This window comes from Glycine soja, chromosome 7 (genome assembly GCF_004193775.1).
Source record: "Glycine soja cultivar W05 chromosome 7, ASM419377v2, whole genome shotgun sequence".
In the NCBI taxonomy this organism is placed as follows: domain Eukaryota; kingdom Viridiplantae; phylum Streptophyta; class Magnoliopsida; order Fabales; family Fabaceae; genus Glycine; species Glycine soja.
The window spans coordinates 32,057,968-32,063,801 of NC_041008.1; positions in this window are offsets into that span (position 1 = coordinate 32,057,968).

The following is a 5,834-nucleotide window of genomic DNA, read 5'->3' on the forward strand; positions in this document are numbered from 1 at the left end:
AAATCCTTCTCGCCAGGTTGCCCTAGGAAGAATTTATGAGGGGTTGACAACCATTCACAATATCTCTTTGCGCAATGATCAAGTCAAGGTTGGTGTTGAGGAAGTTAGAGATGCAGATGCTCCTATTCATGTACCCACTCAAGAGGTTCAGTTAGTGGGGCAGGCACTTAACACCTTCGTTGCTTGGCCAACTAATCTTGTCAAATGTTTATTAGAACAAACATTTCATTGTCATTAAATGTTTTTTTCCCAATTAAAGTGTGCACTGTAGTTAAATTATGTTAATTAAATGTGTTGGATAAACAGGGACCCGTGCGACCAGCAAAACCTGCAGATAGGCCGGATTATGATGTTGATGATCCCATATATCTGATGACATGGATCATCCCACAACTTTTTCTAAAGCCATTGCAAGTTACGTGGGATGCTACCGTGTTTGGGCTGTTTAATGAAAACTTTCCCTTGCACATAAAGCATAAAGATCTGTCTGAAATAGGATACGATGGTCAATATCTCAGCATCTCTGTTATACTGTGTGGATTCTGTAAGTCACTTTACATTATGGTTTATTACCTAACTTATTGTTTTAAGTTCATACATAATTTACTTTATTTTAACAACAATAGGCATATGACTGAGACAAGTATGCGAGTGGGGAATTCCGATGTGTATGGATTCCTCGAGCCACAGTCTATACAGAGATTTGGGCAATTGCAATTTGAATCAGAAAGTTATATTAATAACTGGATATAAAATTCAAAGAGGGATGTGTACGTAGGAGCTTACTTGAATGAGTAAGTTAAATTGAACGAATTCATTTAAATAATGTATAATAGTATAATAACTTATATTGTTCTCCACTACATTGCACATTGACAAATGGTTGTCATTTTGCCTAAGGAAAATGTTGTCATCTGGTTTTGTTCGTTGCATAATAGGCTAGACAACTACCTGAAAGGAATTATTAATAGGTCAGTTATATTTTTCAATACATTTACATTAGCATTAGTTGGAAACATCAATATTTTAATTGTACAATACACATCCATGTTTGTATTGAATAGTGCTTTGAAAGGATTTGACGATACTCCACAAAGTAAGTCCAAGGTTGTTGTTAGGTGGATTCTTGATAAAATAAGCCATTTAAACAATGTTTCTAGTTATATTTTAATATTGTGTAGACTAATTTGTACTTAACATTGAATATCTAAATTTCATAATGTATTTAGTGTAATAGACAAAAAGGAAGCACTGAGTGTGGATATTACGTCATGCACTGAATGTCAACTATAATATTAGGAAGCTTCATGAATAATTGGGAAACAGTAATTGATTAATTCAAATGTATTTCATTTTGTTATAATTGGTATTATATATTATTAATTTATGTTTTATTATATCATGTAGTATTTCAATGATGTTAGACCATTGGAACTAGAGAGATTGAAGGCGCTTCGCATCAAGTGGGAAAGCTACTATTTGAAAATTAAAAATGAAACAATTAGTGTTTAAGTAATTTTGGAATTGTAGTTTAGTTAATTTACATTTGTTACAATTCATGTTATATGCACATTAAATATTCTTTTAATTCATATCAAATATTCAATTTTTATGAAATTTATGCTAAAAAATGTTGCAAAATAGAATGAAAATTATCTGTTGTGGTTTTGCTTTTAAATTTGCAGGTTAATTTGGGGTTATAAAAAAAACAGACAACACATTAAAAACAATCCAATAAAAAACATCGGTTGTTAGTAAAAACTGATGTTGTATGTGTATATTAACATCGGTTTTTGCAAAAACCGATGTTAAGCTTCATTCACAACACCGGTTTCTATAAAAATCGATGTTGTATGTATATATTAACATCAGTTTTCCCAAAAACTAATGTCGTATGTACAAGTTAACATTGGTTTTGGTGAAAACCAATGTTGATGTGAAGATATATGATTTTTTTTATAATTCTTACTATATAACATCATTTTTTTAATGTTTAAAACTGATGTTGTAATTTTTATGTTAACATCGGTTTTGGAAAACCGATGTTAATGGTATTACTTTCAACGTTGGTACTTTCAACATCGGTTAATAATCGATGTTGAAAGTCCTTAATAACTGATGTTAAAACCCTATTATCTAGTAGTGACTATACAAAGGCTTGTTAAAGCCAAGGACTATCCTTGGTAAGTCTGGATAGACTTCAGGAGAGGTACATCCCTAGTCGCAATTCCACATGCTCGTTAAACCCTAGGTCCACCCTTGGTGAGTCTCGTTTCTCTAAAGGCTCACAAAACCCAAGCTCTACTCTTGGTGAGTCTCACCATAATCCTGGATGGGTGCATCCCTGGTTGTTTCTCTAAAGGCTTATCAAACCCAAGGTCTCCCATTGGTAAGTCTTGTTTCTCCAAAGGCTCGTCAAACCCAAGGTCCTCCCTTGGTGAGTCTCTTTTCTCCAAAGGCTTACAAAACCCAAGGTCTGCCCTTGGTGAGTCTCACGGCTCGTCAAACCCAAGGTCCTCCCTTGGTTAGTCTCTTTTCTCTAAAGGCTCGCAAAACCCAAGGTCCTTCCTTGGTGAGTCTCACAGGCTCGTCAAACCCAAGGTCCTCCCTTGGTGAGTCTTGCCAAAATTCAGGACGGATGCGTCGCTGGTCATTTCTCCAAAGGTTAGTTGTTAGACCCTAATTTCGTCTGGGGACTATCATTCATGAATATTTTGATTCTCGCTAGCCGAATTGAGCTAGTCGACACCACTTACTGCGCAAGATGAAAAATCATTAGATGTTTTGGTCAAGGATGCAGAAGATACCCAAGGGGAAGGGCTAAAAGGTCATTTAAAGCATTTTTCTGGGCCCTGGCTTGCCCAGGCTAGCCTCTGGCTTGGCTGGGCCCCCAAATAGCTTAGGGGTGAAGTAACCAGCTCGCCTGGGCACGCCAAGTTACTTCAAGGTGAAGAAACAACTCACCTGGGCGAGCTGTAAGACCACCAAGTGCCCTAATTTCCTATAAATAGGCGTGAGGGAGGCTGAGGAAGGGTTTGGACCTTCAGTGTTAAAAGAAATTGGAGAGAAATCAGAGAGAAGAAGCAGAAAGAAGAGAAAAACGAGGCTGAGGCCATATCGAAATGTGCCGTAATCGAGTTCTACATTGTTCTTCGTTCGGTGTTCTTCGTTCGGCATCTGGTTAGTATTTATTTTAAGGATTTGGATACGGTCTATGCACACTTAGGGGTCCTCTTTGTTGCTTTGCGCATCTTCATATCATTCTTCTATCATCAGTAATCTCATTTTATTCTTGTAAAATAAATTTCAATCGATCATTTGTGTTGTAATCTCATTTTCTTCTTGTAAAATAAATTCCAACCGATCATTTGTGTTGTAAATCATCTTTTTAAAGAGATTCAAAGTTAATGAACAAAATCAAGATGAAATCAACATATAACTGAATTTTTTCTCCATCAAAGTCACTCGAGATCTTTCAAGGTCCAACGCCTTAACTCCCTTTTTGTTCTTGTTAGTTGAAATGAATCTTTCCAAAGCCTAAAATCAACTCAACACACAACTTTCTCGCTTTAAAGAACTACGTATGTCTGAATTCCTCATCGCACCTAAGGATACGTAGGAGTAAGGGCAACACCCTTGTCGACCCCAAAAAAATAAAGAAATATAAAAAGGGAAAATAAATAATATTGAAGTCACGTTTTTGCACACTCGATTAAAGGCTGTCGTCCCTTGTGACAGACACGTGGGGTGCTAATACCTTCCCTGCGTGTAAACAACTCCCAAACCCTTTTCTTTGAAATTAGAAGACCTCCTTTTGGTTTTTTCTAACATTTTCCTTGAATAAATGTTGGTGGCGACTCCCGCACGTTCTCCTTTTTTAGAAGATGCACTTTTTTTATCTCGCCTCGCCCTCCCGCTGAAGGGTTGGTTGCGACACTAGTCAAACCCAAAGTCTACCCTCGGTGAGTCTCTTTTCTCCAAAGGCTTTTCAAACCCATGGTCTGCCCTTGGTAAGCCTTGACACAGCTCCACAGACTCGTTAAACCCAAAGTCTACCCTTGGTGAGCCCCTTCGTTTGCTAAGTTCCATCTCCATAAGAACTCAAGGTACGCAAGGTTTACCCTTGACAATCTTTCCTCTTCCTAATTTTTATCTATATAGGAATACAAGTCTGTAGGAACATAAAAAACCCAAGGTCCACCCTTGGTACAGAAACCCAAGGTCCACCCTTGGTACAAAAGCCCAAGGTCCGCCCTTGGTGCAGAAACCCAAGGTCCACCCTTGGTACAAAAACCCAAGGTCCACTTGATGTAGCTCCATGTAAAGCTTGTAAGCCTTTGATCTTCTTCATCAATGGAGTCCTTTGCTTCTTGAAGATCAATGGCAGCAAAATGGAGAAGGAGGAAAGGTGATTGGAGATGATGCAATCCTACCCCCCAAGGGTATTAGATAGAAGACTCCAAGAAGATTGAGCCAGAGATGCAGGAGAAGGCCCTAGGGTTCTTATGAGCCTTAGGGTAGATTTTGAGCTTATGGGCTAAGTATGAGCCCACTTATCTTTGTACATGTTAGATTAAAGTTTCATTATTTTTGGGCCTTGTATTTAGGGCTTCATAGTGTAGGGAGTGTACCCTAGTAATGTAGGATTTTTCAGCCCTTGTATTTTAGGGCACCTAGACTAGTTTTTGTATTAGGGGTAGTTTTGTAATTTCACATGTGTTAAGTGCACTATTTGATGTGTGTGTTGGGAGAGAAAATTAATTGAATTGGGAGAAGCCCAATCCAATTAAATTTTGGATCAGCCTAAGGGGGAGGTGAACATTTGCTTGCTACACCCCATTGTCACATCATATAGTCACACTTTGTGCATGTCCTTCATGCTTTACATGCTTCATGACACCTAAGCACACTTAATGGAGAATCTTGGATTAGTGGGCTGAACCATAACTGAAATTCACTAATCATAATTAGTGAAATTTTGGCTTCAAATTTGGTTCCACAATTCAAATTCAAATTCAACTGAAATTTGAATAGAAATTCAAATTTCCCTCTGATTTTGTGTGACACTTAGGCTATAAATAGAGTCCTTGTGTGTGCATTTTTTCAACTTTGATCATTTGAGAAATTACACTTCAAATTTCAGACCTCATTTGAGGCATAAATTTCGTGCCCCTTCTCTCCCTCCACTTGTCTTCTCCTATTTTCAAGCTCTTATCCATGGCTTCCTATGGTGGTGAGCTTGTTCTTGACTCATCTTCTCCTTGAAGTGGCGTCTCCAATCACCTTTGCTCATTCTCCATTCTACTTCCATTGATCTTCAAGAAGCAAAGGACTCCATTGATGAAGAAGATCCAAGGCCTACAAGCTCCACATGGAGCAACATCAGGTGGTATCAAGAGCATCTTCATCTAGGTGATGTTCTTTTGCTTCCTCTATCTTTTTGTTCGATCAATTCATTTTAATTCCTTGTTATTCATCTTCTTCTCCATGTATTTCCTCCACTGTCTTGTGGTTTGGTGCTGTTTAGAGTAGATTCAAAAAATAAACTAATTAAATCTTAGATCTACACTTGTTCTTGCATTTCTATGGTTCAAATTTTATAGATCTACTCTTGAATCATATTTTTGTGTTGATTTTAGGTTCTATAATTTTTCAGTCATAATCTTCTTGTGCTAACCTTTAGATCTCAATTTTCTTGTAAAATATTGATTAGAAAAGAAAACACAAAAATCTAAGTGTAAATCACTTCATTCATGTTGTCTTAGAATCATGTTTAGTCATAATAATTGTCACATTATGTTCTAAGTTTGTGTTCAATTTTGATTTTGTTGATT